General features: G+C 50.9%; 1 protein-coding gene across 2 annotated transcripts in view; it reads left to right on the top strand.

The window, feature by feature from the left end:
* The window catches only part of Znf423 (zinc finger protein 423), a 303,273-nt gene that overhangs the window by 54,643 nt on the left and 223,796 nt on the right, over nt 1–24,834 (top strand). The gene's annotated exons all lie outside the window — the stretch shown is intronic.

Raw genomic sequence — 24,834 nt, 5'->3', positions numbered from 1 at the left:
AGAAAGCCACCCAGCTGGTTATGGAAATGGTATTCTTCATGTCACATTCCTGTGTCTAGTCCAGACTTCCCCATGCAACACGATTATATATCTCTTCCATATGGCCAATAAAATCCATTCCATATGGAGACAAGTACGCCCTTTTCCTCCCAAGGGCCATGGGCCCATCCTCTGGGCAAGTTAGATGGGTGGTGAGTCCCCTCCCTGCCAGGCGTGGCATCTTTGTCTCTGAGTGCCACTGACATTCTTGCCAAACACATTGAATAGAAGCCACTTTAATAGATTGAAACTCCAATGGAAACCAGAATTACTTACTGCTGCCCAGTGATGGACTGTCAGGCCTGAGAATATGCCTTCAGGGGGAGAAGATGGGGGGGGCAAGCTCAGACTTGTGGGATGTGTGGAATTGGGGGTGCTGGATGATGTGACTGTTGGGGGCCTTGGGTTTTCTACCTCAGATTTTCTCCTCTTGCAGCTGTTTCCAGCTGTGAGAAGCAGCTGATTGATGTTTGAGGTTTTCCAAACTGGTAACCCTCTGTGGTAGCCCACAGGGCTTGAGGCTGGACCTGGCTTTGGGACCCTGGAGCTCTGGAGTGGTAGTTCTGCATTCAGCCAGAGATTCCTATTGCTTTGGATCCCCGTTCTCTGTCTGGCAGGTGACAGGATTCCTTTCATTGTCCCCTCAGCCACCTTGTGCCAGGTGTGTCCCTGGATTCTGAACAGCTATCTCCAGATTCATGCCTGACGAGTTCTATTAGATAATCTTTACATCCAGCCTTCTCTTTTAGTTGTGGAAACTAAGACAAGAGGGAGCAGTGTTGGGTACACATTTCAGCCCTACACATATTTAACATTAATGGTTGTACATTTAATTTGTGACTTTGTAGACAGTATGGCTCATAAGGCCAACTCGCCTCACAGAAGAAATTGAGTTGACAAAACGTTTTGAATGACAATATGTAATACTTAGATTCAGCAAAAGTCTTTAAATTTACTGTGTGTGTGTGTGTGTGTGTGTGTGTGTGTGTGTGTGTGTGTAGTGAAGGAGCCATGTTGTACATGGAGGTCAGAGGACAGTTTTATGGAGTTGGTTCTTCCCTTTATGCTAGTGGTTCTCAACTTTCCTAATGCTGCAACCTTTTAGTACAGTTCCTCATGTTGTGGTGACCCCCAGTCATAAAATTATATTCGTTGCTACTTCATAACTATATTTTTGCTACTTTTGGAAATTGTAATGTAACTATCTGTTTTTGGTGACCCTTGTGAAAAGGTTATGTGACCCCCAAAGGGGTTATGACCCACAGGTTGAGAACCACCACTTTATACCTTTGTGTGGGTCCTGGAGATTGAAAGCAGATCTCCAGGCTGTGTGGCAGGCACCTTTTCATGCTGAGTCATCTCACTGGTGTCCCAGCGAAAATCCTGAAGATGGCTTTCAAATAACTGAGCTGTGAAGGATGTAACAGACTGAACAGGAGAGTGGGGAATGGGCCCTTGATCTCCAGTCCCCCTTGCTTCTGGCCCAGTGCCTTCCAGAGGCTCAGAGCACTGTTTGTGGCCTGGGTGTGGGATTTGTTATGTCTGACAAAGACTCCCTCCATGGGGGAAACTGTTTGGGAGCCTGAGCAATGGGGACGCTCCAGTTTGAGGGCCCCAGAGGCAAGACTATGGGTCAGTGTTGTCCTTGTCTCCCTTTGAGCTGGAGAGAGGCACCCCTTATGGTTGCTGAAATATAGTAACACTGGGCTAGGCATGGTGGTGCATGCCTTTAGTCCTAGCACCCAGCAGACAGAGGCAAGTGAATCTCTGTGAGTTCAAGGCCAACCTGGTTTGCATAGTGAGTTCCAGGAGTATGAAGAGAGACCCTGCCTTAAAATATATATAAAATAGGATGTTGGGTTCCTGACAGATGTGTGTGTGAGGAGGTGTGAACTGAGGCTATGCCAGCCTCCTGAGAGGAGCCTGCTATGCCCAAGAAGGCTGCCATCCCTGTCTGGGTATGCTGTCTTCACTTCTGTGATGGAAACAGTGGTGGGGTGTGAGGGAAGCAGTATGGTAGTGGCTGCGATATGAAGAGGGTGTCAGGTTTGCAGGGTGCAAGGTAGTGAGGCATCTCCTGGCAGCTAGGAGGCAGGGGCGACATCCACAGTGCTCAGTGCCGTCTACGTTTCTGTGACTCCACAGTGTCCTGACCAGTCTCTGGGCTCCCTGAGCTCCCAAGAGTGCTGGGAGATGTGGGATTTTCCAGTTTCCATTCAAGAGCCAAGCATGCACCGTTCACCCTTGTGAATCCCCTCTGACCCTAGGGACCCCATGGCCACCATGCTCTGTGGTTCCAGAGAACTTAGGGCCACCTGCTAATTGATGTGGACAAGCCAGAGCTGGCTGTGGACCGCTTGGCTGCCTTCTGGTGTGTTGGGATGATTTTTTATAGTGCATGTGATCGTCTCTCCTTCCTAGTTCTGTTGGACTTCAGCCATGAAGGAACTTGGGGGCCCTGAGTGCAGGCTTGTGAGCTGGCTGTAACCCTGGGACAGGATGAAGACAGGGCAGCAAGCAGCCCTGTCTGTGGGTGGTGACACATTTATTAGGCATGTAACTTAGTGTGTGCCAGTCACAGTGAACCCTTTACCCTTGGCATCATTGTGATAGCTCTGTGAAGTGACACTCTTCAGTGGTAATACTGTCATTTTTTCTGGGGATGGTTTTGGGGCCACCTGAGGAGGACAGGGCCAAGGGCCCAGATGAAGCTTCTTTGTCTGGTAACTGTCATTAAGGTGAGCAGTTACCACCTGGCTGTACCAGCAAATGGAGATAGGTGCCATTGAGGAGTATGGGGAGCAGCCCTCCCCCCTCAGTACCCCGACAAGCTACAGAGACTTGCTGTCCTCATTTTCCAGACGGGGTGATGGGGCGGTGGTGGTGATGCCTGTAAGGCTGCTGAGTAGTGTGATGGCCAGAACACTGTGGAGTGAGGGCTTGAGCAGTGGCCTTTTATACCCAGAGTAAGCAACCCAGCCTTTGCCTGCCTAGCAGGGAGGTGGAGAACCAAGTCCACTCAGCGGTGGCACTCTGAGTACTCCGGCATGGTTGCTGGTAGAGTATATTCCTATCCATAGGACATAGCTGTAGTCTGTTCCCCATAACACATGGTGGCCAGGAGGAGCAGAGCAGACGGTATCAGGCAGCCACTTGCGTGGGGCCACTGGACTAGGATACAGGACTCAGGATGAGGACTCAGATAGAGACACAGACTGTGAGATGTTGTTCACTGTGCTCAGCCCTGCCCTCCCAGTAGTCAGACCCTGTAGCCATCTTAGGGACAGCTGGCCTGTTCCCTCTGTGTCCTTAATCTGGGACCTGCCTGGTAGGGAAGGAATGGAAAGATATGTAGAGTTTTCCAACCTGGTGAGGGGCTGCCTCCTGTCTTTGGACTGGCAAGCAGGGCAGAGCCCTGGGAAAGCCCTGCTCTTCAGAGCTGAGGTGGGGGCTGAGCAGTGCAGGCTTTTCAATGATCAGTTTCTCATGTGATTGTGATCCTGAAGAGTGTGTGTGCGTGCATGTATACGTGTGCATGTGTGCGTGTGATCTGCAGCTGATAGCTGGTGTTTTTGTCAACTGCTCTCCACCTTATATATTGAAGCAAGGTCTCTCCCTGGAGCTCAGTTTTGATTAGTCTGAGTACGCAGCTTGCTCTGGAGATTTGGGCTCCCCCTCCTGAGTGCTGGGATGACAGGACTGCTGCCAGGCCCATCTGGCTTCTGCCAGGTCATGAGGATCCAAATCTGGGTCCTAATGCTTGTGGGGGCTCTTCACTGGATGAGGCATCTCCCCAGGCTAAGATCTTGATTTTCATACCCACAAAACTCAGGAGGTGGTGGTATGTGTTTATGGTGTGTGTGTGTGTGTAGTATGTATACATGGCAAGTGTGTGTGATGTGTCTGAATGTGTAGGATATGGGCATGTGTGTGTGTGTGTGTGTGTGTGTGTGTGTGTGTGTGATGTGTTTATGATACATGTAGAATAAATGTGTACCTATGTGGGTTGTGTGTGTGTAGTATGTATGTACTGAGTATGGTAGATAGTGTATGTAGGGGCTATGTATTAAATCTGTATGTAGTGTGTGTGTGTGTGTGTGTGTGTGTGTGTGTGTGTGTGTGAACTGTGTGGGGGCTGTTTGTAGTGTGTATGTGGCTTTGTTAATGTGGAGGCTGTGTATATAGGGGTTATATGTGTAGTGTATGTAGTGTGAGCATGTATCTGTGTATGTGTGGCTGTGGCTGTTTGTGATGTGGGGGCTCTGTGTATGTGTATGGTTGTGTGGGCTATGTGTATTGTGTGTGCATATGGTCTTTGTGAGTTATGTTATGTTGTGTTGGTGGTTGTGTGTATCTGGTGTGTATGGAATATGTGTATTGTGTATATATGGTATGTGTGTGTTATATGTATATATTGTGTGCATATATGATGTGTGTTCGGGGTGTGCCTTGTGTGGGGCTACGTATATAGATTGTGTGTATACGGTGTGTGGTGGTTTTGTGTGTATTGTGTATAGGCTGTGTGTGGTCTATGTGGTGTGTGGTGTATCTGAAGAAGAGACTTTTAATTGAAGAAGTTCTGAACCTGTTTTGAACCTCAGCTGCCTCTGAGCACCCATGATGAGTGTATGTGACTGCAAGAGGGATTTATGATCTTAGCAGCTCTTGCTTGCCAGCTTGGCGTGTGAACTCCGCAGAGAGGTGGATGAGCTTTGCTGATGGGAAAAACTTCTGGGAGCCACAGCCAAGCGTGTCTTCCTCCCCTAGACTCCTTGAGGCCACAGTCAGAGGCCTCTTTTCCTTCCAGAACCTTAGGGGACACAGTCCAAACGCTCACTTCCCCCAGACTCCTAGGTGACACAGCCAGAGCTCCTCCCCTCCCCCTAGACTCGTGGGGACCACAGCCAAGCGTGTCTTCCTCCCTTAGACTCCTGGCGGTAGAGCAAGTGAACTAGAAGGTGACATGATACAGGCCTCGCTAAAGGCAGCTGTCACCCAGCTGCTGGCTGAACTGCCGGGTCATCTGAGATCTGCGGAAACAACACAGAGCTGAGTTTCAGACAAAACTGTTAGGCTTTTTTTTTTTTTTTAAATAGCAACTCGGTTTTAAAAGCAGCTTTTCAATCACTTCACTCACTTCAGGAAGACTTTTGTGGCTCTCCTCCTGCTCGGAGATGTATGGGACCATTGTCACAGTTGGGTGAGATATGAACCCCTCTAAAGAAGCCTTGCACCCCTCTAGCTATTTTCCTGCTCTTCTACCTCTCACATTCTGGGTAGGACTCAGCTGCTCTTCCATCTCTAGTTTCCTGTGGTGGACATTGCCTGTGGCTGCTGGCCCCCGGAGAACGTCTACTGACTGGGTCCCTTCACCTGCATGGGGATACTCAGCGCAGGCTGTGCTGACCTCGTCCCTTATGAATGAATAAGATCCCCAGTCTAGATAGACTTCATTTTGCTTATCGTCCCTCTGTCTAGGGACTCTTGCTGGGCACTCACATCTTTGGCTGCTGTGCCCAGTGCTACCATTAGTATTTTTGTGTAAGTTTCTGTTTGAACACCTGTGTTCAGCTCCATGGGTGGAGTGGTCAGGATCTACAGCAGCATGGGATGGGCCTGGGCTGTTCTGCACAGCAGCTGCACCCTTTCACATTCCTGTCAGCGACAGGAGAGGGCTCCCCTTTCTCCATGGCCTGTACAGTTGTCCTACTGGGGAGAAGGAGGCATTTCATTTTGAACGACTTGTAAATTACTGTTCTGGCCAAAGAAGCTCCTGGTATCAGCCACTTTTGGCCTGGCCACAAGTAAGAAGGGTGTGTGTGTTTGGAATGGCTTTCCCAAGGGAGCATGTCACAGGCTTGTGTTCAGGTCTCCAGCCTTGAACCTGCCTTCCTGCCCATGTCCTCCCTTCTCCCTGCCTTCCTGTCCATCCCAGTGTGGATGGGATTCCATTCCCCTCTCCAGGGTCCCTCTTTCTTCTGAAAGCCGTTTGGAAAGTTCTGGTAAGGATGTGCATGCTTCTGAGTTTTGCAGTGTGTGGGTGTGAGGAGCCAGCCAAGCCTGTCTGTGTCTCTTTGTCCCCATACCTGTCATTGATGTGAGCCCTGAGGCAGAGATGCTCACCCTCCTGTCACTGTCTGGTCTTGGTGTCACTGGATGGTGCCCTCTCCTAGCTGGGTTCAGGGAGAATGAAGCTTTCTTCCAACATGGCTACTATAGGCTGAGCGATAGAGCTGTAGAGGAGGAGGGTCTTGCGGGCTGACTGTGTGGGTTGGAGATGGGTGAATCTGTTGATTAATGTTCCTTGACCTGCCTGGGCAGGTTAGTAGATTGTCTCCTGGCATAGTGACACACTCACTTGTGGTTTGCCACACTCACTGTGATCAGCCATTGTGCTGGCCCAGCAGCTCGAGACTATTGATACCGCACTGTGGTCAGAGTTGGAGGTCTTCTTGCCAGGTCACTGGCCTCCTCCTGGCTGGTAGAAACCGTCACTGCTATGTAGTAGATGCTTTTGGAGTCAGATCTCATCAGCTTTGGGTATGAGGCCCAGAGACACTTCTGATTGCTTCCAGGTCACACAGCCCAAAGCAGCAGAGCAAGGATTTGAATCCAGGCAGCTCACACACGAACTTCACAGCTCACCCATAGAGGGCAGACCTGCCTGTAAGAATGCTGTTTCCTTGTAGAAAGGCTAGAGACACAGTGACGGGTTGGCACGGTGCCCAGGTCAGTGGAAGAGTCCCGCTGGAGCTGGTCTAACCTTGGCTAGGGCTGGTCTCACTTTGGCTGATGCCTGGGAAATGCCTACTTGAGACCCTTTTTTGGGAAAATTGGGTCCTGGCAGACACGCTGTCCAGGCTTTCTTTGTATCAGCACTCTCCAGGCCACCCTACCACACTGAAGTGTTGGGCATGGGGGAAGAGGTTGCAGGGGTTGTGGTGGATGATGGGACCTGCTTGGCTGCGAGGTTAGCACCAGGGCCTGAGTATCCATTTTTCTAGGCTTTGCGGGGCAAGCATATGGAGCTTCCTGTTTCCTCTTAGGGCGGTTCTGGTTAGGGGTAGGGTGTGGTCAGCCCCCATTTCCTGCAGTCTATCACCTCCAAGCTTTGGGTAGGTGATTCAAGGGAAATGTCCGGAAGAGTGGGCCTTTTGATGTGGGCAGTGGAAGCCACTCGGGTCCTGTTTGGTCAGAATGTGTACTGATTGACGATTTGATTCCGAGGGCTTCACAGAGCCTGCGCTTGCACCCCCCCCCCCCCCCCCCCCCCGCCTCGGCCCCCTAGCATTTCCACTGATGCCTATCACATTGCAGGCCTTTGCAAGCTCCTTCATATCCTTCAGCCTAGGTGAAGGTGGGGACAGTGGACTGGCCCCATTGTCACTCCCAGTAAACAGGGCCTCCAGGATTCCCACCTGAGTTCTGTGCCTGAGGAAGGTCTCAGGTGGGGGTGGTTTGCATTGCTTTCTGGTGTGGCCTCCTAGCCACCCCAGCTTCTCGAGGGCTGGGATGACAGGCATGCATCACCACACTCATTTTTCCCTTTCAGTTCTCAAACGAAGGCAGTCAAGACTGACCCCCGCTTCTTCCCTGCTTCCCATATTGTTCCTCTCCTTGAGCTTACTACTCTGGGTTTCATGCTGCTGTCCCTCTGGCACTAGCTGGGAGTCCCCTTGCTGTGTCCCATGGTGAGGCTACCCCAGGGTCCCCGTGGACCCCAGGCTGCTCTGGAGGGTGTTGTCCGCCCTTTGTGCTCTGCCCCCCTCCCCTCCTCCTCTTGATGAGGACCAGGGGACATTTTCAAGGAACAGGAAAGTCTCACTAAAGAGATGTAGAATTTCCTAGCATTTTAAAGACTTATGAAATGCGTTTTTATACAAGGCCAGCTGGGGAGTTTCTCATTAGCTCGGCTGGGGAGTCTGTGGGGAGTTGAGCTAAGTGGAGCCAGGCAGGCTGGGTAGGAAGACATGGTGGCCCTGAGCTCACCGGGGGAGCATGGCGGGCATGCGTCAGCTGGTTGGCTGGAAGGCCCCCTGGCTGGGCTGGCCTGAGCGGGGCCTTTGTTAGACCTGCTTCCCAACAGCACGGGGGACCTCAGAAGCCTTCAGGTGATGACTGGAGCTGAGAGGGGGCCACTCTGTTACCATGGTGAGTAGTCGGACGAGGTAGGGCATCTGTCATGTGTGCACACAGGCACAGGCGTGTGTGTGTGTGTGTGTGTGTGTGTGTGTGTGTGTGTGTGTCCAGGTTCCTGCTTCCCTGGCTCAGAACCCTGAGAGGTCCTGGTGCTCCTTGGAACTGGGCAAGACATGGCCAGCTCTCCTCAGAGAATGTGGTACTTCTTAGCTTCCTGGCTTCCCTTTTCCTCAGGCTCCCATCAGTCTTGGCTCCTGCTGGGTCATATTCTCTGTTGGCAGCACTAGCTCTCCCATGTGTCTGTGTGCACGTATGCATGCTGGTAGCCAGGCATGTTGGAGCTTGGGCACAGGAGTGAGCCCGTGAGCTCTGTTCTCTGCTACCCTTCCATTTCTCTGGTGTTTCACCTCCATGGCATGGGGCTTGATTTGTGCAGTTCCACTTTTCCAGCTAGATGTGGGCATTCTCCTGCTGCCTGGTCCATGGCCCCAGCCTAATGCTCAGCCACTGTTCTGCTGCTGGCCCTGGGACTCAGTTCTGTCTGTCTTGGGAAGACCAGTGTGCAATACTTTCCCACTTGGTGATGATGGACTTCTCAGGGGACACCAGAGGGTGTGTAGTGGGGGATGGGTTTATGATTCTGCTTCTAGGGAGGCATCACCTCCATGCTGCCACCCCTTCCCAAAGACCTGGGAACCCTTCAGGGGGACACAGAAGCCTGTAGTTCTTCGGTGACTTTTAGCCTGGTTGTTAAAGATGATCAACCTCAGAGTTGTGTGGAGATGTGTGGGGATGATGCATTTGTGGGTTGTTACCCAGCCTCTGTGTCCTGGAGGAGTTTAAGCCATACTATCTGAACATGAACATGTGAGCAGACGTGTCCTTGTCAAAATGCCGACTGTGGCTTGACAGGGAGAGACTGCATGAGACACTGTCATGGAGATGCCACTGATCCAACCAGGCTTTTATTCTCCAGCCTCTTCTCTTACTGGACTTCAGTCTGTGCCATTCTTGTTCATCTTTTGAAGAAACCTAAGCCACACCTCCTCCAGGAAGCTTCCCAGGATGACCATGCTATGGTTTCTTGCTATCCTCTGTTAGTGCCGCTGGGCCAGTCTCCTGCTTCCTGTCCTTAGCACCACTGCTGGATTAAAGCTTGCCCAGCTCGGTCACTCCCAGGGTTCTGCTCCCATTTGCTAAGGTCCAGAACAGCATCTTTCCTGTTTAATATTTTGCCCTGGGCACTTTAGGGCTGGATATTTGTCCTCTTTGAGAACAAAGTCTAGGTTTAGAATCCGGCTACTCATTAGCTGTTGTGAGGGTTGAGTTAGTTACTCTACCTTTCCGAGGCCCTTGTATGTCCCCATCTAAGGCAGGAATGGCAGTGAGGGCTCAGGAGGGACTCTGTGTGCAGTGCTCTGTCCCCAGGGGCTTGTGTCCTATGCTCCTTTCTTGCCGTGGGCCACACATTGGACCTTAGCTCTGAGCTTGGAGCTGGGGTGGCAGAGTCGCCCAGATCACTCTCCTCATCACAAGTTCCCCCACGCCCCCAGTCTCAGTTTTGTTCCCAGGCAGGCCTCAGAACCAGCACTGCTCATGTCTACCTGACTTGGGGTTATGACTTTTTCTTAAGAGGAGCATGGCGTGCAGAAGATCTGGTATGAGCCAAGGTTTGCTCTGAAAGGCAGAGCCCTGAGCCCATGATGCAGTTTGGTTTGTTCAGTGGGTGGGGCTGGACACATGAACTATGGAGGCAGAGCCAGCACCTGGTAGGAAATGGCCAAGGTCAACCAGTCTGGCTGGCCCTGACGTCCTAGGCGGACACTCTGTGGACCAGCCTTGGTCTTTATGGTCATGGTCAGTGATGCGTCAGCTGGGGGCTTCAGGCAGCTTTCTGGGCTCTGGCTGCTGTCCCCTCACTCGACAGGAATATACATGGCATGCATGTGTACACTGAAGCTGGTCATCCACTCTGTCCTGCCTAGAGAAGTCTTTTTTTTTTTTTTTTTTTTTTTTTTTTTTTGTTCACACTGCATAGTCTCTTTTTGACTGCTTTTTAAAAAGCATTTTTGAGAGTTTCATATATCATCACTGCATCCACATAACTTACACCCCCACCCATCCCTTCCTGCTTTTTGATCGCTTTCACTGATGTCTGTACTTGGTACTGGGTAGTGGTTAGCACACCAGACAGACACTGAGTCTGATAAACTTGATACAGTTTATGGTGACTGTTATCAGGGTGCAGGGCCTTGGTAACCCACGGGCTTGCAGAGGCTGGGACGATGGTTGTTATGCTCATCACTGACTCATTAGTGACTGCCTTCCAAGGAGCAGTCACTCAGTGCCAGGCAGGGTACCTACAGCATGTGCACACAACCCTACAGATGGCCATTGTGGTCCAGGGTGGTAGAGATCTGTGTGCTGCCTCACGGCTGGTGGGCTTCTGCCTGAGCTGGGTCCAGGGTCCTCCTTCTGGAGCTTGCTGGTTCATGGTCCTGGAGCTCAGTGACCTTCCTTTGGTGTGAGGTGCGCGAGGATGGGGCTGACAGCCTTGATGATGCCACAGTAGTGACAGGTCGCAGGTGAGAACTTGCCAGCAACTATGTGTGAGTGAGAGACTGCTGTTGAGTATGAGCCTGGAGTGCAGTTCAAAGTCATGCACATACAGCATACATCTCCCTACATATACCTCCCATGATGCACAGGCACATTCATGTGTACACATTCACACACAGGCCTTCACACATGCCCCTCCATATAGCATGCATATATGTGTGCTCAAATGTGTATGTGTACCTACAAAGATACCTGCAAATGTGTGCAGGATACATGGTGCCTCTCCTGTCCACAGTGCTGTGTTAGCATGGTGATAGCAAATGTGTGCAGGACACATGGTTCCTCTCCTGTCCACAGTGCTGTGTTAGCATGGTGATAGCATATGTGTGCAGGACACATGGTTCCTCTCCTGTCCACAGTGCTGTGTTAGCATGGGGCAGCTGATGCCTGCGTTTGGATGGTCCCTCGACCCTTTTGCAGAGTTGATACCAGTGTATTTAGGGTACACAGTGTCTCCTTGCTCTCCATTTTCTTTCTTCAATTTCTTGATTGTTGCCTCCAGGGTCTAGACCTTTCCTCTCAGACACTTACCCCTGCCCCTGGTCTCAGTGCTGGCCTGACAGAGGCAGAACCCAGACTCTCATACCCATCTGCCTGTTTGACTCCCTGGCCTGTCTTGGCCCATGCACACCCACCTTCAACTTCAACATGGCTGCGTTCTCACCCTGTACCTGCCACTTTAAGAGCCCAGGGACCTGGCAGGCTTGTCTGCAGGACTGGGACTGGGAGGCTGGACAGCTGCTGTGAGGGGAGGCTTTGTCAGCTCCCTGGCTTCTTGGAGTCTGGGTAGTGCCGGGGAAACGAAACAAAGGCTGACAATGGCCTCCTTCCCTCCCGGGCAGCCTTGGCTGGCCGGTACTGGGCCTGCCTGGGCGGCCTCTGGGGGCCCCTGTTATTTCCTGTGCTGGCTGTAGGGCTCCTGGCCAGCCTGGAACAGGCAGGAAGCAGGGCTGGGCATCTTCCCCACCCCCTAGGCTGGCCCTTGAAGGCCAGAGCCGTCACCACAGTGAGTGGAAGGTCAACACGATGCTCTTGTCCAATTCTCTGGGCTTTTATGGCCTCAGCCTACTCTGCCCAGGGTTTTTTGTGGTGTGTGTGTGTGTGTGTGTGTGTGTGTGTGTGTACCTCCTGTCTCTGCTGACTCCCTGCAGCAGACCCCCACATGCCTCCATCAGCTGTGTGAGCCCATGCTGTCACTGAGAGCCTGCATCATCCCCCCACCTGGTCTAGCCTTTGCGGCAGAATGCTGGCTATGCAGGATGGAGACCAGGCCAGGAGAATTTCCATAGCTGTTAGTTTACGTGGGTTGAATGAGTTTAGATTTGACGTTAGGGTCCAGGCTGTGGTTATGGTTAATGTTAGGGTGAGGGCTGCTGAGCCCTGAAGATGCAAAGGCACAGGAGTTGAAGCCTGTGGACCTTTGTTTCCATCAATTTTGTGACTGTGTTCAGCACATGTCTGGGCTGCATGAGGCATCAGGGTATAATGGGGTCCCCGCCCTCCAGGATTCTCTTCCCAGAGACCAACAGGGAGGGAACTGGGGAGTGCATAATACCACTGAGGAGCTGCTCTTGGAGAATAGACCTGACTCAGTTACTGCTTCTTCCCAGGGACATTTCCTAACCTTCAACGGGATCACAGAGCCACGACCTGCAGCTTTGGTGTGAAGATAAGTGAGAGAGGAATGTGTTCAGCTGACACTTACTAAATGCTCACTGTGGTGATCTGTGACAGGATAGGAGTGGCCTGTGCCTCACCGGTCAGCCTAACTAATAGAGGAAAAGACTAATTTTGTTGGAAACTTATAATAAGGGTTGGGTCAGTGTACAGTTGATGAGCTTCCCGGCAGCCTAGGCCAAGAGAGAGATAGAATGAAGGAAGTGTGGCTGTCATCGTCACTGCGGCCACCAACCATCTTGGTGGCCACCATCACAGTCAGGATTGGGCATGTGCTACATAAGCATTTTTCCTTGAGATTGCTCTTACATCGACCCTGGGAAGGCACTCACAGAACCAGCATCCTGTAACCCAGGGTTCCATGAAACCCACATGGGGAGCTGGTATATAGCCTGCCTTGGAGGCTGGACAGCTGCCTGGATGTCCAAAGTGGGTCCTAATGCAGTTCAGCAACTTCTTCAGAGCCGCTCAGTGAAGCCCTCACCTGCTGTGGCCCTGTGAGCCTCGAGGAGGGCTGCTTGCTCTTTTCTGACCTGAGGTGACAACAGTGGTTACCTTGTTTTGTATCCAACTCCTGAAGTTTGGGCACTGTGGTAGAAGCTGTTGCCATGGGCAAGCCCAGCTTAGCCTAGCCCTTTGGGAGGCACCCCACTCACCTGCCCGTCCAAAGCATTGCTGGTCGTGCTTGCCACAGACAGGTTGAGGACTTGCCTCTTGCCACACCTGCCTGTCCTGCTACATGCCACCATGTTGTTGTATTTACTACTGTGTGTGGCTAGAATACAGCTTCTGGGAGCGCACAGCTGGGGAGCGGAGGTACGAAAGAGATGGAGAGCTCGAGGATGGCCCCCCCTTACCCCTACCTAGTGCTGATGCCTACTTGTCCATCTTATGACAGAGGGGTCTGGGCCTGGGCCCTCAAGGCCTGCTGCTGGCTACCTCCTCTGGCTAGCTGGTGCCCTGTAGATTTCCCATGGTGAGCCTTCCTGGAAGAATCCTGGGCGGATCTTCTATCTAGGTAGGAGGAAGGAAACCCCAAGTATGGAGGAAAGAAAAGAGGGGTGGTGAACCTAGGGGACCTGTCCATCAGTTAGTCTTCTTTAAGAGGAGCCCTGCTCCTCAGGAAGGGCCATGGAGGCCCTAGAAGATGCTTTGATGGCCATGCCCCCATGGCCCTCCCCCTACCTCCCAGCTTGCATGCATCCTATGGACATTTTCAGTATGTTCTGCAGAGGCCTGGGGCTGGCCTGGGTAAATTGCCAGGGTAGATTACACCTCCAAGGAACATGTGCTTGCCCCCTTTTCTCCTGCAGCAGAGCCACAGGTCACCTTTGTGGAACCCTCACAGAAGCACTCAGGCCGTAGGTAGTATTGCTTTCTGAGTGTGGAAGTGTGAGGCTCAGAGATGCCAGGGTTCTGGCCAGCTGCTGCATCACAAGCTATAGCTGACTGTGTTACCGCACAAACAGCACCTCTTTAAGATGCTGAGGGTGACATGGGTGTCCTTCCAGGTCACTAGTGCATAGTTAACTTTTCCCAGTGTGGGCAGTGCTGGCAGCTTAAGGGCGACTGTGGAAAGAGCCTGTGAATGCTGGAGCTCTGCTGTCCTTCAGGAGATGGTCTGTGTGGACCCAGGGTTTTAAACTGTATATGAGCCCTCATCCTGTCCTTAGGAGTGTGTGGATGACCACATGCTGGCTGCCCTTTCTCCCTGGTCTGTAGGCTTCATATCCTCTTCCACTGAGGCTGGTTTCCTCTTCCTCCTCCCCAGCAGGAGTTTTGCCTTTGTTCATACATGGACAATTTCTCAGGTCATGTACCAGCAGGAAGTTCTGCTCTATGTCTAACTACCTCTTCAGCTGATGCTGTATGAACTTCATGCTGTTGATACAGGTTGTCTCCTGGATGGGATGTGATACTGGATTACCACTGGCACAGTCTCCACAGGCCTGTTTATTTCTGCAGTCACCAGTATTAAGGCACACGTGGTGCATGTGTCCATGTTCCAGGTGGTGAACTGGACTGACCAGAGCTCTTTTGTGCAGAGTAGAGATGGTGCTGGGAATGTGACTGTATGAATGGACATCGACGTGTGTCACTGAAGTGGTCAGTAGATGACTACATGTGGTAGGTAGGTGGGATGGTCAGAGGCTTCTGTATGAGAAAAGGGGTATTAGGGCCAGGTAGAAGGCCAGGGGCAGTTTCTGAGGTGAACCTGTGGAGCAAGGGTTCTTCACTGAGACTAGAACAGAGAGGAGCCCAAGGGGCCAGGCTGAGGAGATGAGGCAGGGTGTGAGGGTGCGAAGCTGAGTTCTTCTGGGCATTGTTAGGTGCTTGGGTGGCTTTGTCAGAATGCCCCTCCAGCTGTGCATGAACAGGAGACAGGGTGATGCCACCAACTTCTGGGTGAGGGTCAGGGAGCTGTAGTCAAGGTTGGACAGGAGTGGCCAGCTCAGCCTCTTTGGAGGGAGCTCTCACAGAATGCCAGAACGAAGTATATGAGCCAAAGATAGGACATAGGCCCTCCAAGGCTGGTGGCTGCATTGCTGGTTCTGGATGGGGCTTACTGAGATGTGGGGCACTTTGAGGCCACTGATGAGGACTTGGATTGAACTACCGTTAGGATGAGGCTCCTGGTACATATTGAGGGACATTGGGGTGGGAGACTATGAGCATTTGTATCTGTGGGGGTCAGGTCACATGCATGCACTTGGCACCTGTCATTGTGTGGGCCACACCAACCGGGCAAGCAGTGAAGACTGAGCGGGATATTGGACATGGCCTCTGGTGGTAGGCAGGAGTGGCCATGTCCCAAAACTAGCATGCAAGTAATAGGGCAGGCTCTGGGTTTTCTGGGGCCTGAGGCTGCCATGTCAGCTCCATCTTGATGTGTTTGGTGTAGCTGCAGAATTGATCATGGGCTGGAGAGTGCTGGAGTGGGCAGAGCTGGGCTAGGAAGGACATCATTTCTTTGAAGTGAAGCCCCTCAGAGCCAAGAGTACTGGGGCCAGTGGGGACAGCTGGGGCTCTGGGTTAATGAAGTGAACTCCTGTCTGCAGTGGCCATCCGGGTTTGCACTGAGCCAGCTAGAGAGCTGCCTCCCACCCGTCCTGGATGTGCCTCCCGCCTGGAGCAGAGCAGGTGTCTGGGAGTGGAGGCTGTCGGTGGCGTCCAGCTGTGGCGAGCCCGGGTGCTGGACTCACTGCCTGCGGAAGTGGGCCAGCCGCACCTCTGAACAGGATTAGAGGGATGGGTAATGGATTAAAGATCAAAATGTTAATTAAGAACTGGCCTTCTCTAATAAGATGCCTTCAAGGGCGCGGGCCCAAGGAGGAGGGGATTCTCATTTTTCTCATTTTGGCAACATGGTTTCCGTTGTGATGAAATTGGTTCACAGAAGGGGTGGGGGGCCCTGAGCCTCACTTTAAAGACATTTCCATCCAAGTTAATTAGCAGGAAAAAATGAGGAGCTGATCTCCAGGTGGGCAGTAGGTGGTGGCCTGGAAGGAAGACTTCAGAGAAGGCATCTGTGTCTCGGTCATCCATGGTTCATGCCTTGGGGGCTTGGTGAGGTCTGATTCTCTCTCTAGGGTCAAAGGTTGGGAACTTGCTGTGTGACTTTTGGCTGTCCTTGTTCCTCTCTGATCACCCCTCTAGTTTTTCCCTCATTGTTTATAGATGACAAAGAAACCTCTCTTAGGCTGGTAGATCAAATGAATTTTTAGAGCCAAGTGCCCTAAGGATTCCAGGCACTCCATTTGAGTGAGTTGGCTTTTGACTTCGGGGTAAAGATGCCAAGACCTTGGCCCACATTAATTTCTCCTGTCTCAGGTCTCACTGTGGCGCCCAGGTTGCTTCAGTGTCTCTGGAGGATACCACAGTGTGATTGATGGTTGAACACTGGGCTGAACCTCAGCTTTACCTTCTTCTGGTGGGCCTCGGTTTCTTGACCTGTAGCCCGAGCCCTTAGGCTGTAGCCCTGCTCTGAAGGGTAAAGGAAGCAGATTATACAGAGCCTGTGTATGCTGGCCTTGATTGGAAGCTGGAGGCTGTCATTTACCCACAGCTCAGCTTCAGGCTTGGAGCAACTTGAGTTTCTTTGGCTTCCCAGGATGCAAAACCCTGTTTTGCCAGGAGCCACAGGAGGAGTTCTTCAGAGCTAGGGTTTACTCTCAAGGCTGCGAGACTTTGAAAAACAAAAGTTTAACGTCAGTGTTCTGGGCTTGGTGGTGCAGGCATGAAGGTTTAAGGCCACCTGAGCTACAGACCAAATTCAAAGCCAACCCAGGCCACTCAACAAAATCCTTCCAAAAAGCAAACACAAACCAAACCACCACCACCACCACCACCACCACCACAACCAACAACAACCAACAACAAAAACAACCCACATAGACAAAACCAAACACACCACAAAAGATGTCCAAAGGAGGTGCCTGTCATGGCCTGTGGTTTGGTCACCACGCTGACCTGGAGCATGCATGTTTTCTTAACTGTTGCAGAGCCTGCTTTCACATTGGCCAGCAAGAAAGCAAGAAGGCTCTAGGGCAGAGATTCTCAACATATGGGTCATGACGCCCACAGGGGTCAAATGTCAGATACCCTGCGTATCAGATATTTACATTGCAATTCGTAACAGTATCAAAATTACAGTTATGAAGTAGCAACAAAATAATTTTATGGCTGGGGGTCAGCATAATATGAGGAACAGTATTAAAGGCTGGCAGCATTAGGAAGGTTGAGGACCCTTGCTCTAGGGACTGGGACGATGGCTCAGTTGATAAAGAACTTACTTGCTCTGCAAGCTTGAGGACTGAGTTTCATCCCCCAGCACCCATGTAAAGAGCTGGGTGTGAAGGTATGCACTTGTCGTTCCAGCTCTGGGGAGCCCGTGCCAACTGCATCCCTGGGGCTTGCTGGCCAGCTGTGAGCCCCAAGTTCCTAGTGAAAGAGAAAAAAAAAGGTGGGGAGTGATTGAGGAAAACAGTTGTTGTCCTGGCCTCCACATATGTTCATATTTGTGTACACACATGCACACACGCACCCACATACACCTGTCTTTCAAAAACTGAAAATTAGAAAAAGAAAATAGGCTCTTCCCCATGCTTTTTATCTGGCTGGAGGTGAGGTATCCTCTCTGGCTTGCTGCACTCTGAACATACCGGGACTCTGAGCCCCCATTTTTTTTATCATTTGTAGTATAAAGTAATCCACGTGACCCTATTCAAACATGTCTGCCTTTAATTGCATTTTGTTTTTGATAATTCCATGATTATTTCTGCTCTCCTTTTCTTGCATATGCTGTCTAGGTATCTCCGCATTGATTTAGTTTTTCCTTATTTATAATTTTTTAGAAGAGAAATTGCAATGAAGTACTTTTGGAGGTGTTTGTTAGTTCCGTGGCATTAAAGTACCTTGCTGGCCACTTTATCCCTCCCTTCTCCAGAATTCCAGAAGTCCACTCCCCTGATGTCAGCCACCCTTTCTGCTCCCAGCATGGCAGCTGCCCCTGCCCTTCTGTCCGCTGTTTCCTAAGGCACCAATAGGTGAGCTGGGTCATTTGAGTCTGGCTGCTTCCCTTCTTGTCTGTCCTCAGGCTCATCCATGTTACAGACTGTGTTAGGGGTTCCTTTCTTTTCAGTGCCGCTTGGTCTTCTGTAGTGAGTTGCATGGTCGGCTACGCCCCGCCTCATCTTCCAGGAGCATCATACTCCTGTATCCAGTGTCTGCATACCATGACAGCACACCTGTAGAGCTTGGCCCTCAGCCATGTGGCCTGGAGAGGGGAGTTGGGTGGATCCCAGCTGTCTGCATCTAGGTCCAATGACAAGTGTGTGGGTGCAGGAGAGGTCTCCAGCTTTACACAGGTGCGCGCGCGCGCGCGCACACACACACACACACACACACACACACACACACACACACACAAACACACACACACGCCCACCCCACTCCCTTCTTTTGACTTAGGGAAAGACACCTGGTCTCCATGTCTCACTTAATCTGAGTGGCTGTGGTATATGGTGACCCTTAGGCACAGCCCTGTCCCCTCAAGCTGTCATGCTACCTTGGCATGAGAGGAAATGGAGCCTGGGTCTGGTGGAGCAAAGTCAGCTGTGGTCCCGGGAGTGCTGTGACCTCCGGCCAGCAACCAGGGAGTTGTAACCATTGCTACAAAGTGTCTGGGTGGAGTGCTATCGTAGTTAAGTGAGAGAAGCCACCAGTGGGAGCCTTTCCATCCGATCCACATCCATGTGTTCAGAACCAGGGAAGGATAACATCTGTGGCGGAGGTGAGCAAGGCTGCCTTGGGGAACACATGGGACTGTGCCAAGGACGGAACGTCCTACAGCTGATTCGTGTGCACACTTAGGTGAAAATGTCCTGTCACCCATTTAGGATTTATGAGTTAAACTTGGGGAAAATGGGGAGTGAGGAGATGCTCAGGAAAGCAAACATCGCTGCTGCAGAGCCTTGGTGGGGATGCCCTGCCACTCTCCATTCATTTCCCCTTACTGGACAACTCATGTATTCTGAGACCAAGACTGGTGCTGATGGCCCTTTGGCTCTCAGGCTGGGGCTGAAGATAGGGAGCAGAAGGTTCCACACAGCTTGTCGTTCTCAAGCGGGAGAGGCTGTGTCCTCAGGTCCTGGGTGACAGCGGTGTGGGGAGGCCACCGGCCCTTGATTCCCGTGGTTACATTAGGAAAGCAAGGCTGGAGATGCTGGGGCCTGGGGAGTTAGTTGTTCTGGAGAGAGGCAGAACTGCCTTTCTCCTCCTGGCTGGTGCTCCCCTAAATTGCCCGAGCCCTGTGAGCCACAGCTCTCTCACCTGGACATGGAGTCTGTCATTCTTGTCTTTTAGCCCTGCAATGTCAGAAAGCAGTCACAGGTTCTTCTCTAAGAACACAGTGTCTTTGCAGCCTCATAGGGCCCGACGTGTGATCATCTGTGTGGACACTTACATAGGAATGATGGAGGGGCACAGGGCAGTGAAGTTGTCTGGGTTTATGCCTCAGTGGGATCCACCCACTTCCCACTGGGTCACAGAGGCCATACTATGTCTGCTGTGACCTGGGGTGGATCTTTATTTTCAGGCCTCTCTGGAAGTATGACTTTAGCCTATCTTCTGCTGTCTGGGACTCAGCCCTGGCTCAGTGGATTTGAACACGGATTCATTCATTCATTCCCTTGTTAAGCCTTCCCTGAAAGATGCTCCTTTGTGTATGTGTGTGCATGTGTGTGTGTTTGCATGTGTGCACTCGAGTTTGCAAAGATGAATAATTTTGAGGTAGCCAGTTAGTCAATAAGAGGCGGAGGATGTGGGATGCTAGGTCGAGTCTCCTTGTACACAGTGATGCAGGTGGCTCTCATTGCTCCCAGCTTGCTACTTTGGAATGGCTTTTCACTTGGCATGTCAGGCCTCAGTCTCTTCCAAATACAGTGCTTCTTGAGTTTGAGTATCTGAACTCCAAAGGAGTGCAATGGTAAAAGCAGGAAGGCTCGGCTGTGACACTTGACGAAGGGAACCTCTGCTCAAAATAGCCTTTGTTTATAATCCCAGCATTTGGGAGGCAGAGGCAAGAAGATTGCCAGTTCGAGGCCAGCCTGAGTTAAATGTCTAGATCCTGTGCATAATAGGACAGAGCTGTCATTGCCCTGTAAAGTGCACACCCTGACCCAGAACTTCATGGGTCCCAGATGTTGGTGAGCCTGCCATACTTGTAGCATCTTCCATTTGGCCACAACATCTGGCTGGTGACTGACCCTGGGCTCTCCTGCTGTCACCTCCCAGCTGGTTGCTTGCTGCACCTTGTCTTACATCACCTTCATGCAAAACGCATAACAAGCATCCCTTTTTATAATCAACACACTTCTTGGATTTTTGAGACAGGGTTTCTCTGTGCATCCCTGGCTGTTCTGGATCTTGCTCTGTAGACCAGGCTGGCCTTGAACCCAGAGATTTGCCTGCCTCTGCCTCCCACACCTGACAATGAACAAACTTCTATTGCAAAATGAAGCAGACATCGAAATTTCACAACATAGTTTAGTGACTGTGTTAGAAGGTGTCCCTGGAACCAGCTGTCTCAGATCTGGAAACAGAACTTTGCCAGGCGCCTTCAAATCCTATCAGAACTGTGGTCCTTCCTCTCCCAGAAGGGACCACTGGCTTGACTTCTATGGCCATCTTTTTTTTTTTTTTTTTTTTTAAAGTTCTGCCGTCTTTGTGTATGACTCTTGGATTATCTTCTTTACAAAGTATGAGGGATGGTGTGTTAGTTGTTTTTCTCACCCTTGTGACCACATGCTTACAAAGAGCTACTTAAGGGTTGATTTTGTTCCCTACTTGAGGATAGAGTCCATTAGGGCAGTGAGACCATGGTGGCAGGCACGTGAGGAAGCTTGTCACACTGTATGCATAGTCAGGAACCAGAGAGAGAGGTGAATGCTGGTTTCTTCTCTTTTCAGTTTTCATTCATTCTGATACCCCACCATGGGACAGTGCTGCTCACATTAGGGTGGTTCTCTCCACCTCATTTAATCTCTCTAGGAGTGTCCTAAAGGCACACTCAAAGCTGGGTCTCCTGCGATTCCAAGTTCTGTCCTGTGGACAGTAAAGATAACCTTTCAGATGGTTTTTACAGACACTGTTAGAATACGCTTGGATAACCCTGGTGGCGAGGCTCCTGGACAGGCCATTCCCTGCCACTGGAAGGTGAAGGTAGGTCATCATGTGACCATCATCACATGGCCCATTCATTTGGTGGCTGGCTGAAGAAACTGGAGCTTTTATAGATGTCCATGAATGAGATACCTCAGCCCTGAGAAGATGACCACAGCCCCAGTGGAGCCACTGTGGTGAGGAGAGCTTTGTCTACTGTTTGGTCTTTGACTAGCCTCTCTCCTTTGTGTGTTAGAGAAGATCCATCTCTTTGTGCTTACCACCACACCTCTATGGGCCCTTGATATGGCACCTCCATGGCAGGCAAACCTGAGTTGACTATTGGGCAGCCCACATCGTGTACAAACATCATCTTCCAGCTTCCTTGATGGAACAGGATGGCATGGGGCCAAGAGTAGGGGCACCTCTGTTCCCTGCTGCATTGAGTTTGGCGCTCTACCCAAGGTGGGCCCTTGGAAGCAGCAGGTCATGAGCACTAAGTACTTGGAGAGATGTGTTGATGTTTTGTCGTTATGGACAGGTGGGTTGCATAGGAGAGGGTTGAAGCTGACTTTAAACTTGCGGGTAATGGCACAGTGCTGAACTCCATCCAGCATGAGTTGCACGGTCTCCCTCTTGTGTCCTGAATATCATTCTGTGGGTGCTCGATAAAGCTATCACATTGGCAGCAGCAAGGGCCTGGTCTCCTCGTTCACTTGCTCTGGGAGGAAGGTGATAGCCATCATATGAACTCATGAGTTTATGTGGGAAATTTGTAGTACAGGAGGTTAAGCAAAGCCAGTGATGAAGCTGAGCCCAGCCTAACACTGAGATGCAACAAGAATGTGAGTGGAAGCCCTTGGCTGTGTTTGTTAATAAGTATGTGTTGAAAGCCTGATTTTTGTCTTTGGCATGGAACAGATAGAAGCATTGGACTCAGTCCCAATGTTAACAGTCTAATGGAAAAGAAAAGAAAAAAAAAAAAAAACAAAGCAAAAAAACCTCCTGGCCATTATGCATCAGGTAATGTATAAGCAAGGCCAAATACCTACACACAAATACTTGTCTTAGCTGTTGGGCCATCCAGCATTATAATTCTCACTTGCCTGCTCTGGAGCCCAGAGGCAAGCTGTGGGTTAGAAGGTCCTCTGTCTCTGATAGGACTTGGGCTTTTAAAAGTTTTCTTTCTTGAGAAAAGAAAACCTGAGGCAATTATGCAAGCCCATAGCCTGGGTTCATTGTTGGTACCCATCCTTCTATCTGCTTCATATGCTTCTGTGTCCACTCTCTATGAGCTTGGTATCAGTTCATATGGGTATATCCCTGTATTCCCAAGCCCCCTTGCCCAGTGTGCCATGAGAGATGATGACTGTGGTACCCACAGCCTCCCCTGCCAGCTCTGCACAGCTTCCAGGAAGGTGCTGGAGAGTGTCTTTGTCCAGGGTAGCAATGGACTTGGTCATGTGGTCTCTGGCCCTTTTGACTTGAAGCTTTGCTGGTCCAAGCTTGAGGGATGGGCCAGCAGAGGCTGTCTGAGCCAGGAGATGACGTCTATGCTGGTCTGGTGTTCCCTGCCTCGGCTGCTTGCAGGGCTCCGGGGAGGTGATTCTCTTTGGCAGGGACTGTTCTGCAAGGCTTAAGCCCTTGATTACCATTCTGTCTTAACTCTAATACGTGGATTTTGGCACAGTCTAGCATTTCTGGAAACTGCAAAGCATCTCAGTGTCCATTTGTATATTTAATGACACAACACTGCCCTTCATAAACACACGTAAAAACAAAACAAAACAAAAAAACAAAAAGAAAACAAGCCAGGCAGTGGTGGTGCACGCCTTTAATGCCAGTGCTTGGGAGGCAGAAGCAGGAGGATCTTTGTGAGTTCAAGGCCAGCCTGGTCTACAAAGTGAGTTCCAGGACAGCCAGGGCTGTTACACAGAGAAGCCCTGTCTCGAAAAACCAAACAAAACAAAGAACAAACAAACCTGCCTGTTGTTAAGTTTGTGTTGTGCATTCATGACTTCAAAGACCTATGGGGATAGGATACCTCTTGATACAGACCAACTCCAAGATTTGAACACAGCTCAGCTCTAGGATTTGAACAAAATCCAGAGCTTGTGGGGCTTCCAGCCCCCTCTGAGTATCTAGGAATTAGCCACCCTGGCCATTGATACCAGTGTTGCGTCTGTGGCCTCCAGCTGCTCTTGCTGATGCTGTGTGTCTGAAGCTGTGCATCTGATGCTGCTTGGTCTTCGTCTGTTTCTTCCATCTCCAGTCTGGCTCCCTCTCATTATCTCTGTCTCAGTTAACCACTCATTCACTCACTTCTGCCTCTAGGTTAGCCCTGGAGACAGGGATGGCCCCCACACTTCTATGACTCACCAAGTGCCTAGAACAGCACCCCATACCCTCCCAGCGCTGGGCTAATGCATTGGTGCGAAGGCATCAAGAACTGTAATCACCCTGACGTTTTCTTACCGTCAGCATCTGGGTGGTGTGGCTTGAGGATTAAGGGCCGAAGAAAATCCAGCCCCGAGAATGGCTTTTTAACCAACTACTATTTATGAAGGGGACGTAGAGGGAGCGGAGCACAAAAGAGGTTGCCCTCAAAGTGAGGGTTAATGAGGAGTCTCCCTAATAGCGAGTGCTTCATCAGCAGCAGGACGGCACGTAAATAAATCTAATTTCCCTCCAATTCAGCTCGTCACAAGCTTAATTACAGCAGCCATGACGCGTACATGTGTGCTTTTTTTCATTAGCAGAAGAGGGTCATTATTAGCCATGTCTGGGAAGAATGATGATGGAGAATGTGGTTCCACCCTCTGTAGGTGTCCTCTGAGAGCAGGGAGTGACTTTGTGCCTGCTTGTAAACCGAAGATTTCCCAATTATGGTGACTTGGAGGAAGCAGGAAGCAGCCGGGAAAATTAGAGAAAGATTAGCCAGGGACAGGGCTGGAGGACAGGGTGGTCTGCAGGAGTGCTGAGCTCCTGGTGACGGCGGGTCTTCTGAGGGTTGGACTGGCTTTTCCTGACCTTATTCTGCCTGGCATCTTGGGGACAAGACCCTTTCTGTTGTCGCTTCTTGAATTTTGACATCATAGAGTTATAAATAAAGATTGCACGTGGGGATAGAGCTTGACTGCTTCCAGCCACCTCTTTTAGATGGTTTTTCACACCTCCCTTGTCTCCTGCTAAGGGGGAGGGGGCACACGTAGTCACCACTGAAGAAGATGGAACACTGGAGGGCCGCAGTAAGGATTGTTCTAGGAACAAGTAGCTGAAAACCCAGTTAGAAATTCGTTAGCGCAAAGGAAGTAGACCCCCACAGACCAAGAACCAATGTTTGCAGGAAGTGTTCACCCAGGGAGCCCGGAGGCAGGGAGGAAGGCCATTCTGCCTGGAATTCCACACACAATGTCAGTGAAAACTTTATTCTTGCCTTCTTGCTCCTCCCACCTGTTTATACAACCTCACTGAGCCACACCAGAGGCTGCGCTTTGTGCATTTAGTAGTGAAACCAAGGTGTTGCCCACACTCTATGCACGTGTGTCAGGTGTGTCCAGCAGCTGCAGCAGGTGCCAGAGACACGCGCTGCCCCCCATTTCCCCGGGCACCAGGCAGAGGGTAGGTGCATCAGCTTTGGAAGTGGGAGAGACCTAGAAACCTTGATTTTTCCAAACCTCTCCTGCCAGGTCTTGTTTG

The sequence above is a fragment of the Onychomys torridus genome, chromosome 5 (assembly GCF_903995425.1).
Source record: "Onychomys torridus chromosome 5, mOncTor1.1, whole genome shotgun sequence".
Lineage (NCBI taxonomy): Eukaryota > Metazoa > Chordata > Mammalia > Rodentia > Cricetidae > Onychomys > Onychomys torridus.
This window is presented reverse-complemented; position numbering and strand designations above follow the sequence as displayed.